We start from the raw sequence: 12,603 nt of genomic DNA, 5'->3' as shown, positions 1-12,603 counted from the left end.
TAACGCTAATTAACCGAGCCAAACAAATAAACGAGACAAAACTTTTCTAAAGATATATCTAATAATTTTAATATAAAAAAATATATATATACATATAAAACTATAAAAATAATCGAAAGTATTAGACGGAAGCGAATAATTTTCGAGGTACGGAAGCATATCGAGAATCTTCGATCTTACCGTTAAGCCAGGGTTAACCGAGGCGAATTCGATCGGTCGGTCGTCGTCGGAGTCTTTGCCGGTTTGTTCCGCGCAACACGTTCGGCCTCCTCTCTTCCTCCTCTTCTACTAGTAGTAAATGCACCGGCCAACGAGTACGATTATTCCTGCTAACGGTACAGAGTGCACATAGCGCCGGTCTATACTTAACGATAACCAACCGAACGAGAGAAATAGAAAAAGAGGAGAAGAACGAGGAGGAGGGGGAGGGGCTCAAGAGGAAGACGGATAGAAAGAGAAACCGTACCGACAGTGCCCTAGCAAATGCCTATCCAAGTAGAAATAGGGAGGAAAGAGGGAGCACGGATACACGTATACGTATATATGTATATCATATATATACACATGTATAATATATATATGGAAATGTAGATGCAGACGAGAGAGAGAGAGAGAGAGAGAGAGAAAGAGAGACTTTGTGACCTGGAACGAAACGACGTATGGAATACTTGCTACTAACGAGTAGACGTTGACTATCCTTTAGGTAGAACATACCGCATACATGCCCACATTCAGTCTCTCTACTTTGTTTTAAATCTTACAATATTTTTATTTTTTACTCTTTATTCTTTACTTTTTATTTCTTATCTTTTCCCTACGGACCGAGTTGAAACGCCTACGTCATCATTTCTTGAAATGTCTTTCGAGACGTTGACTATTCTGAAGGTAGAACGTACAATAGGTACGTGCTCATATTGTCTCTCTCTCTCTACTTTGTTCCAACTCTTGCAATTTGTCTATTTCCTTTTTTTTTATTTTTTGTTCTTGCCACTACCTACGTTATCGTTTCTTGAAACGTCTTTCGAGGGTGTAAAGTGTATCGTTTTCAACGTTGACTATTCTTACGCGATCACGTCGACTCTCTCTATTTCGTTCTTACTCATAGAATTTGTTTTATCTCTTTTTTTTCTGCCCATCAACGTGTATATCATCGTTTCTTGAAGCGTGTTTCGAGGATTAAATTTACCATCTTCGATCGTTCGAATTCGTTTGGTTCCGTTGAATTTTTCGATACTTGGAAACAAAAAAGCGCGCGTATTGTTCATAATGTCAGAATATAACGTATAGTAATTCTATTACATAATGAAAATTCAACGAGTCATGCATGCCTTGCGATGCGATGACCATGCAGCAGTCTGCACTTCCGTCGATGCGTACGAAATTAATACGTGAATAGAATTGATGGGTAAAGTTTAGAATTATTTGTGTTTGATTATGGTTTTGATAGACGTATGAAAAATGGAGAATTTATTGCCGTTCGTTTTTATACAATTTTATACGCATCATTCTGATGTTTGTAAAAAATTTCACGATCGCTTTTATTTAATTATCGAAGAACTTACGTCTCTGATATTTTACGTTCGTATATACGTCAGTATTAAAAATTGTTCCATTCCAATATTACGTGCGTAGCGATATAAAGAAAAAGAAAAAAATAATTACGTACAAATTACAAATTGTTCTATTTATCTAATTTTTCTTTTTATTTACGTTTAGTGTGCACTCGATAGACGATTAATGTAACCCTTTCTCTCCCTCTCTCTCTCTCTCGTATTACACGTGGGTGCGAACTTTCCGTGCGAACCTTCGTGAAACGAGCTCGCGTGTTAGGCACGTTTATATGCGGTATACACGTAGCATTATCCCGCTCATAACGCATTCCTATCGTTCGCTCACCGCCGGCGCATTGCACGGCCACACGATTCTTGTTCAGCAGGGTGTGGTGTTGCTTCTTCGACGTGTATATCCGCGTGCAGATGCGTGACGATGTGCGTGTCCTATAGTCACCGAACGATTGTTTTTCAAATGACAACAAAACAAAAGCAAGAAAGAAAAAAAGAGCATAAGAAGAGAATCGAACGATTCCGAAAGAGGACAAACGATAGAATTATATGATACAGCGAGATTAAAAGTATATTTATTTTTTCTATTTCGTAATATAAAAAAGAAATCCCCCAAAAAAAAAAGATCTCATCGTAACAACTTTGTCGAACGATAAGATTGTACGATCGGAATAAACGAACGATCGTTCGCAAGATTCATTCGAGTCGATCGATTTGTAACATCGATCGTCGAAAACAAGATCCACGAGCGTCTTAACGTTCGATAAATCTCTCGGAGGTGTCACCGACCGTTACGAGACGTTTATTGGAAAAGAGATCCGACGAATGTAATAGTATCGTAATAATACTCTAGACGGTTGTATCAGAAGTAGTAGTCACGACAGCTTGCAGGTGTATACGTTGTGCCGTTGTTTTACGAGATGCACTTTGTCCTTCGCTAACCACGCCTATCTTTCTCTCTCTCTCTCTCTCTCTCGTTTTATCCATCATTTCCATAGAGATTAGACGTTCACCAAGGTTCACCATCGACGTGAGATTATCGATCCTACATATTATAATAACACTCCTCTCATCTTTGAGATTTGAATCTTTCATAAACTATGGATCCGTGCTTCGAATAAGAAAAGAATCGATCGCGAGTACGTTCGTGTTTTGAATTTCTATCGCTAAAGTTAGAAATACTCGACCTCGATTTAACGTTTAACGTTTGTTTAACATATCCTCGACAATTTTCACAAACTATCGCTTCGCGAACGATCATTAGTTTAACGACTCAATAGATATTTCTTCGATATCGAGAACTTGAGTAAATTTACTTAGAAACTGCTGTCACGCGTCGGCCTTTTTTTCGACGTCGATTTTCTTGTTTTTCTTTTTCTTTTTTCTTTTTTTTTCTAACGTCCTATATATCGGATCGGTAGATCGATTCACAATCGCGAGAGTTACGAGCTAGTTTCCTTGGAAAAAAATTCTACTTGATACGCCGCTTTCGTTTCACGATCTAGAATCCATCGGATCGATCGATAAGAAGCGTTGCAATTTCTTCTTTTTATTAGATAATTTTCCAACGAATTTTCATTATTTTTTATCTAAAACTTTTCCTACTGAATTTTCAATGCTTTTTCTAAAAAATTTTCAACGGTTTATCGTTATGCATCTCCGACAGAATTTGCACTATTTTCGATGGAAGATTCTCTAGTAAATTTTTATCAACTTTTATTGCAAATTTCCGCGTATAAAATAAAACTTCGATACGATCGAATATTTCGATTAGAAAATCCCGCCTTTTTCGTTACGCATGCGTACGAATGTACCACGTAATAGGATTACGAGCGATCCTGATTGAACGAATAAATCTCTTAAGAATTTTACGTAACGGCACCGAGCACGTTTCATTCATGGCACGATGTAGGTGGAAATTATCGCCGAGGGATCTCGTGGAAGAATTACTCGTCCGTATGGCTCACACGTTCGCCGTCGAGACATTAGTTCTCACGTTTCTAGTAGTACTCGAAAAGTGTAACAGGTTGTAAAATATATCTCGACGTATATTAATCGTTTATTTCTTATTTAAAAAAAAGAAAGGAATGAAAAGAACCAACGAAATACGATCGTTCGATTGTATTCGTAATCGAATTAAAAGAGACGATATCGAAGCTTTAACCAGTTTATATGATAAAAATCTAAGAAAATTCTTTAGTGAGATTTACACCTAATGCAATAACGCTCCCAATCGAGATACAATACGACAATACGACTCTCTTTTTATTTGGTTTCTCGCGTAGCATTTTCTTCTCTCCCTCGGACGATTAGAATGATTTTTATCGAATATGTACTTACATACGTACTTATTTAACGCGACTCTACTCCGGCTAGAATAAGCAAGTTTCCCATGAATTAAAGACTACCGCGTTAATTAGGTCGTTCGCAACGCGTTGCTTTCCGAATCGAGCGCCGGATGTCCCTTCCGGTAAGAGGAGGCATCGTTCTTCGATATCGTACTTGTGTCCTTGAAAAAAAACTCGAGGTGAAATTACGATAAAGTTCCTATCTTAGGAAGGAAAAGAAAATGGAGAAAAAAAGGAGAGAGAGAGAGAAAAGGAAAATTTGTTCCCACGTTTATTATCGAGTTTCATGAGTTTGAGATAACGGAAAAAGAGATGGTTTTGTCAGCTTTTTTACGAGTAATTAGAGTCGTAAATAATTAGCAGAAAGATTACAACTTTCATACGTGGGATGGGACTGAATGTACTTGGATCTTCGTAGATGGGTCAAAGATGATTCGAAATGTGGACTGCATTTTTTTCCAAGATTTTTTAAGCAAATTTTTTTTATTTCTCTTTTTTCTTCGCGTTGTATATATTTATATATTTATATATGTACGTGTGTATGCGTGCGGTTTACATAGGTATATCTATGTATACGTACATGCACGTACGTATTAAAATTTGATTCGTTCCTTTTCCTTTTAAAATACAGTACAATGCATCCTTTTATCTAGATTCGTAATCGTTATGAATCATCGAAGATAATGTAATGAGTCATCGATGATCATATCGATATGATAATTAAATTTTGAGTAATTTTAACGAATTCTCCGGGTATATTTTTGCTTATTATTTATTTGGAAAAATGTTTACGTCTATGTAATATTTTTGTTACATTTAAGAAACGTGTCGATAAATAATGGAAAAATAATTACATATAAGACGTATCTTGCACGCGCACGCATATAAAATACGTATACGTATATAAAAAAAATGAAAATCCGGTTATATCGGTGTGAACCTAACGGTTTAGTTAACGCGTTAAAATGACATAAAGAAAAAGAGAGAGAGAGAGAGAGACGAGGAAGGTGTTGTTCTTATCTTTCGATTTCACTGTTGGTACGGGAAGTTAATTAGCCATTTCTTACACGTGCGTCCGATTTTCTTATGGTTTCATATTTTTCATGATTCACAAATCTCTTCTAATGTAGGTCATAAATATATCCATTGCAATACACGATACTCGTTGTACCTACTTCCCTTTCGCACGATATCCCATTTGAATTAGCTATTGAATGATACTTTTGCCCGTTCGCGTGTTACTTCGTCATGCTTTGTAAATCGATTTCACACGAGAGATAGACATTTATAAAAATTCATGCTTCTTTTGTGATTATTCTAAAATATGCGTTACTCTCGTGTCAAAGTAATTAGAAAAAAAAGGAAACATCTTCTTGTTTTACGCGTTGTCTCATCGTTAGTTTAATAAAGCCAGGAATAACAAGAAATTGACCTACGTAAATTATATTTTTAATAGATATTATTATATACGGGTATATGTCACGATAGGTTTATATATATAAATATAATAAAATATAGTATTAGATAGTATTCTAGGCTAGTAGCGTGGATTAGTAATATAATATATTTTGTACAGTATAACACGGTAGAATATTAAATTACTGGATGGTGCATATGAAAAACGATCGATGTATCGCCGCCAATTAAAATTAATCGATATACTCGAGTTGGGTCAATCTCGTAAAGATCGATGAGTCGTAGCTATTGGATATCTACGTGGCTAGGCATATAATTTTCTCAACGAAAGGTCTCAAAATAGTCTCGTTTAGTTAAGTCATTGGTTACTTACTTGCTAACGAACGTCGTCGATCTTACTTATCGTTAAGCTAGACCATTCGTGGTCGATTCCTCCAAGTTGAAATCTAAGTAGCGAGGGAGGATCGAGGGAGGAGAGGGCTCGAAAGTGTTGTGGTTAAAAACCAAGCGGCGGATAAACTCTCGCCGATAGAGTTTCCTTCGCTAGTAGGTACCGTAGTAGCGAGATGACGATGGCGAACGAGAGCTCTCCAACTTCTCTCGTAACTTCCGTTTCTTGCTTAGGAATTACACCGCTTGGTCTCGGAAGTCGATCAACGTGGTCAGGTTCAAGCTTAACTCGGCAGCCCCATAAGACCATTACCATTATACATAAGTACATATTATTATTATTATTATCGTTGTTCACGTTGATCGCTCGAACGGACTTTTATTTGATTCCCTTCCGCGTCTCTTTGTTTGAACAATATCTGGTGGTCCGTACCGATGTATTTCTTTATTTCTTTCTTCGCATTCGCGAATTGTTTTTTTCTTTTTCTTTCTTTCTTTTTTTTTGCGACGTTAGTTCATCGTTGCAAGCGTTTAGGTATTATCGTTAAAATATTATTACACCTAAGAATTATCTATATTTTGACTTTACGAATAAAACGTCAATTAATCGTTTAGTTCTCGTGAAATTTCATAAACTTTTTCTAATCTCCGAACGATCCTACGCTCCGTTCAGATACAAAGATCTTTGGATTTATATCACTGGGACTTTGAGTGGGAGTATTTCTCTCGACAGATTTCGAAATACTTTTATATCAAATAGCACGTACCGTATATGACGTAATAAATCAGTGTGACGGAAACGAGTACGGCGCTTTACTCCCTTTGACTTCTAAACAAGAGTAGTGAGTCATGCGAGTAAGTACTCGAGTGTAGGTAGCGGTGCGATACGCCTCGATCGCTCCCTTAGAGATTTCTTCGTTCAAACGCGTTTAGAACGTCATTAGATGTTGTTCGCATATTTATTTTCATCTTTTCTCTATAATATAGGACCGTGCATATACCTCTCCACGAGAAAGAAATATACGTAACCGCAAAAAAAAAATTTTGAGTCGTCCGAATGTTTTCAATTATTAAAGGAATGATTTAAAAAAATGATTAAAGGTCTAGTCTATTTATAGGGTGTCACGAGTCTTTTTTTTCTTTTTTTTTTTTTTTATAGATACGACTATACAAGTAACATAAATGTCGAGTGAAAGGAGCAAAAGAAAAATATCTATACGCATCAATCGATTTCGCGCGATCGAATCGATACGACACTATCGATTTGATCGTTTTATTCTTACCGATCTGGAACTAGGTCTCTCTCTCTTTCTTTCTCGTCATCCCGGTGTTTCGAGGTCAGCATAGTCACGATTCTCTTGACATTTGTCCGGTCAAAGCGTGTCATATAAATGTCTATTATCATCGTACTCATATGTATGGTTTTTGTCCTGTAATTAGTGGATTCGCGAGTCAGTGCGCTAGTCGGTGCTATACGTGATAAAACGAGATCGCGTTCGAGAGGTACGAGAAGGATAGAAACAATGGCCCGAAGGGGTCGACGTTTCTCTTCTACAACTTTCGAGGCCAGCCTCGTCGTCACGTTCTAATATCGCCTTTGCGATAAACGTCCCATAATCTTTATCTTTCGAGACATATATCTCTTCGATTAATCGTACCTCGTCGTCGCCCGTTATTTCATTATTAATACGAAACGTTAAAACGAATTGAGGATGTGCGTGATCGATTGAAAACTATTATTAGGGTTCCGTTAGGATTAACAAAACCTTCTCTTACGAGTGGATTTTTTTTTTTTTTAATAATAGAATTTTTATTACAAATAACTTTTTTCGTCGCTAAATTATTCGGCTTACCTTGCATATTTATCGCGAGTGGATCGTAATAGATCTCTCTCTCTCTCTCTCTCTCTCTCAACTCCATTGGACAGTTCACCAATATTCGTAGAAATTAGAAATATTTAGAACCGTAATCGCATTCGCTAATGATTTATGAATAACTTTGGTAAATGTCCCGTAATTTTCATCTTTCAAGACATTCATCTCTTCGATCGGTTATCCTCGTCGTCAGCCGTTATTTGACTGTTAATACGAAACATAAAAGCGAATCGAGGATGAGTATGATCTATTGAAAACTGTTAGAATTCCGTTAGGATTGAGTAACAAAACCTTTTCTCATGCGATTCTTATGTAATTTATTACGAACGGATCGCGAGTTATATAAAAATTTTTCTTTTAATTTCGATCATCGATACCTTGAGTAGGATTTCGAGTGATCTTGATAACGAATAAAATTTCTCTAGATAATACTCGATTTAGATAATACCAATACCGAGTTGGATGTTCAACAATATCGATTCCCATAATTGATATCGTATTGTATTGCATATGTAGTAATTGTATTGCGAATATCTTTAGATTTTCCTTCGAAAGATAGGACAACGAAGATTATGGCAATAAAGTCATAAATAACGGTAGATAACTGTCCGCGCATTCTCCGTTCTTCCTCTTACTTACCTGTGTTGTCATTGTCTAACATCTGCGAATCAGCTGGGAAAAACAAGGCTGGATGCCTTCTGGGAGGATCCGAATGGCTCTGGCATATTATTATATTACCGATAGCGGTCGTTACCCACGGCTAAACCTCGTCGATATGCATCCTCGACGACGAAATATTTTTCTCGGTTGTTCTCCTAGGTACTAGACCATCCATAACTGAACCGACTAAGAATTAAATCTGGAAATAGACTTAGCATGTCCACCTAAGAACCTTGAAAAGTACAGCTGCCAACGATTTTTCTTTCTCATAAATGTTCCTTTTCATCCTCTTTAGCTTTCTCTCCAATCTATTTGTCACTCGTTCGTCACGAGTTTTATTTTTTCTCGAGTTAGTCGAGTTCGTTGAACGAATTGTCGACAACGGATTATTTTTTATCGCCTTAATTCTTATTCTCGATGGAATGCTAGAATAGATTCAAAATGCGCTTATATTATTTTTTTTTTTTTATTTATCATCTGATAGTTTGAGTTTTAATAGTCAAAGCTCTTGTCCTTTATCGTTCTCTCAACTCTTAAGATTAGCCAAGTTATTTTATTTTTACATAATGTCAAGACATCTCGGATATATAGATACATATATATTATAAGTATCGAACTAAATTCATTTGTATTCAGTCTTTCGTTTCCCTCGGTCGAACGGGGATCGAGATTCCTCGAAATCGAGACTCTTCGTGATCGATTTAACGAATGAGCGATCCTCGATCGGTAGCGCGTAGGAGAAGGAATTTCTTTGAGGAAGTTAAAGACGAGACTTCGCGTGTCTTTCCAACTGGAATTCAATCGTGAGTTATCTCTCGATCTATCGAAAGAAACTTAGTTCTTGAAAATCGATTCCGCGAACGGTCAATTATTCTTTTTAGTCGGATTTCATCGCTCTTTGAAGAGTACATTTTCTAACGATTGCAAATAATTATACTTTGAGTTTTTTCTTCCTTCTCCTACATAATCGCAGTGTTTGTTATTTTCTTTCGCTCGAGAAAAAATTAATTCTCAATTTTCTAAAAAAACAAAACAAAAAAAAAGGAACACTATAATATCCATAGAATTTTAAATTCGATTTCAAATACTTGACAAACTAGACGTGGAGAAAGACTTGCACGCAATGTTATTTGACTCAAGATACGCGTGAAGGATAAATAATGAACTTAAATGGTAAAGTATAGACGAAAAGAAGGATGGACGGTTTTGATAGAGACGCAATTCCTTTGAAACGTCCACTTAACTTCGTTTCTATCCCGCGTTATTTTCACGGTGCAGTTATTCAGCACAATGGAGGAACGACTCGTAGAAGGACTCGTCTTCTTCTCTATCTCCTCCTCCTCCTCCTCCATCACCACCATCGCCGCCACCACCATCGCCTCCTCCTCTTCGCCTTCTTCGGAAAGATACAAAGGTGTAATTACAACCCCGAGAACGTCCTTCCATACGTTTTCATCGCATGCTCCTCCTCGGAGATTAACATGTGTGAGATATTGTACTAAAAGAGAGAGACTTCGTTTATAATGATCTATGAATCGAAGGACAATGATTTTTTCTCTCTCTTTTCTTTTTTTTTTTTTTTTATCATTATTACTATTCTTGATTCAGACAGAAGAAGACGTAATTTTAACGAGGAGTAATTGACTTCTGTCTTTCAATCTCTCTCTGGCTCTCTCGATGCCTTAGCGCGTTCGTGATAATCCATCGATCGAAGAACAATGATTTTCTTTTCTTTTTTCTTAGAGAAGAAGACACAATTTTAACGAGGATTAATCGACACAATTTCAATGAGGAGTAATCGACTTCGATCTTTCACTTTTAATAACCTTTTCTGACCCCGTTCGACGCATCGTTTATAACGATCCAATGGATCGAAGCTTAATGATCGGTTTTTTTTTCTCTCTATGCAGACAGAATTTTAATGAGAAGTAATCGATTTCCATCTTTCGATTTTAATAATCCCTTTTCGATGTATTGCTCAGGATGATCCATCGATCGAAAGACAATGATTTTTTCTTTCTTTCTATTTTCTTTCTTGATTCAGGCAGAATAAGACATAATTTTAACGAGAAGTAATCGAACTACAATCTTTCATTTTGAATAACCTCTTTCGACCTCTGCTCAATCTGTTTGAATAGAAGAATCGAATCTCTCACGGTGTTACTTTCTCTCGAGAATGCAAGTGGATACTCTCGAAACGTTATTAATCTTTATCGATCGTAATAAAAAGAAAGGGGCATTGTGTTGGGATGTGGATTCAATGGTGAACAGGTGAATGTGTATCCGAGTTGACCTTTCAGGTGCACGAGGAGTGCAAGTCTTGCGGTGTGAAACAACTCGGAGAAAAGAACCGGACCAGGAACTAATCCTGCCCGTTCTAAATTCGTCCATTATTTCCATAACAAAACCTTTAGCTTTAACACGTATATATCTCGAAGGAGTAGAAAGAAAAAAAAGAAAAATACATATAGATAGATAGATGGATAGATGGATAGATGGATAGATAGATAGAGATAGAGATAGAGAGAAACAAATTGGTGAACGTGCATAGGTTTATGGTGAGTTGATAAACTAACACAAGTCCGCCTTAAATCATACTGATTTCGTGCTCCAATGAGTTCGAGATAAACCTGTTATTAATGATGTTGATAATGTAAGCATATAAGTGTATATATATTTGAATATCTCCTTCGATAACTCGATTATTTCGTGCTTAAAAACGGCAAACACTTCGATTTATCTTTTTATCTTTTTCTTCCCTGGATTTTATCGAAACTTGTTACTTTCGTGGCAAAAAAGAAAAAAAGAAGAAAACGAAAGAAGATTCGAAGATTTGCGTGCTTAACGCTTATGTAAGATTACATCCGTTTTAGAATGACACGAACGGAGTTTACTCGAAACTATTTTTATCTTGTGTAAGTTCAAATCGAATCGTAATATGTAATATGTAATTTGTAGAATGTGTGTGTGTGTGTGTGTCACAGTTATCTGTACACGCGTATCTATTTTTTTTTTGTTTTCAAAATAAAACAAACAGAACTTTTGCCGAGACAAATCTAAAAAAAAGCAAGAAGCCATGCACCGGTTAGAATGTATCTACATTATAGATCGTAACAGATGCGACTTGATCTAGGAAGATCTGGAAGATATATATTCTCGATCCTTTATATAAAAAAAGAAGATGATTCCGAAGAACTCGGAGGGATCGAGTTTATCACGGTGAAATTTCTCAGTCGCGTGTTGAGAAGATTAAACGCGAATAGAGGAGGTACTATCTATTTACCGAGAACCTAACATAAATTGGCGAGTTCGTTGAGAGTGCTTCGAACAACAATCGCGTCGTTACAACACAGTTGCATAAAATAAGGACGACGTACGAATCGACGAGAGAAGGGATCAAATAGGAGGAGGGCAGAGGGGGAGGAAGGAAGGAAGAGTGGGAGCGCGGGGGTCACGTTCCGTACGACGATGCACGAAAGATGCACCTTTGCCACCTACCGTTGTCGTTATTGTTATTGTTATCGTTACTGTTATTATTACATTTCTCGGAGACTTCATTAACCGAAATGACTCTCTCGAACTTTGATTCATATCTTTACGGGTTGTTTCAATGGGAGTAAGCGTACGGTAATTAACGTTTCTTTGTACTCAACACCTTATTCGTATATTTGTACGTTTACTCGCGCGAGTCGCGATACCTTTCGTTCGTGAATACTTTCGTGAGATCGAAGTATTACCCACTCGTATAATCATTAATTTGTTACGACTATAGCGTTATCGTTTGATCGATTGATCGATTGATCGTCGTAAGGTCGAATTAAATCTTGACGCGTCTTTCGGATTACGATATTGTCTTTTATTTACGGCGTATGGTAATTTTCGAGATACAGAAAAAATAAAGTCGATCGTTCTGATCGATGTAAGATAAATCGAGAGTATCTTCAAAGGTGAAAAAGGTAATTCTCACGATAGCAGGTTCTCTCTTTCCATAGGTGCGATTTAAAAAGGTACTTTGAGGTTTGAGATCGAATCGAAGAGAAAGTCGAAAAATAGGATATAGCGGGTAAAAGGGAAGCAGGAATGGAAAGTAAAAGCGGAAGACCACGATCGTGGCTAAAAAGACACATTGTTTTGACTTGCCGCCGCTCTATGCCGCGCCACCCGTGCACTTCGAGCGGACGTTAATTGTTTCGGCGATTCGCGTGTTGCTTCCAATTAATTAAACGACGCGGGCAGACATCTCTTCCTTTTAACAATAAGATATTATTTTCATACGTTTATCGTTTCAACTATGAAAGGTAGGCATAGATAGCTATACCGTTCCAATCATTAAGATCTCTAAATCCTTTTTCG

The 12,603-nt window shown here is 36.9% G+C and overlaps 1 protein-coding gene across 3 annotated transcripts in view; it reads left to right on the top strand.

The window, feature by feature from the left end:
* The window catches only part of LOC127069520 (uncharacterized), a 45,028-nt gene that overhangs the window by 22,838 nt on the left and 9,587 nt on the right, over positions 1-12,603 (top strand). The gene's annotated exons all lie outside the window — the stretch shown is intronic.

The sequence above is a fragment of the Vespula vulgaris genome, chromosome 15 (genome assembly GCF_905475345.1).
Source record: "Vespula vulgaris chromosome 15, iyVesVulg1.1, whole genome shotgun sequence".
NCBI lineage: Eukaryota > Metazoa > Arthropoda > Insecta > Hymenoptera > Vespidae > Vespula > Vespula vulgaris.
The sequence above is the reverse complement of the archived record's forward strand: the minus strand, read 5'-3'. Positions and strand labels throughout refer to the sequence as shown.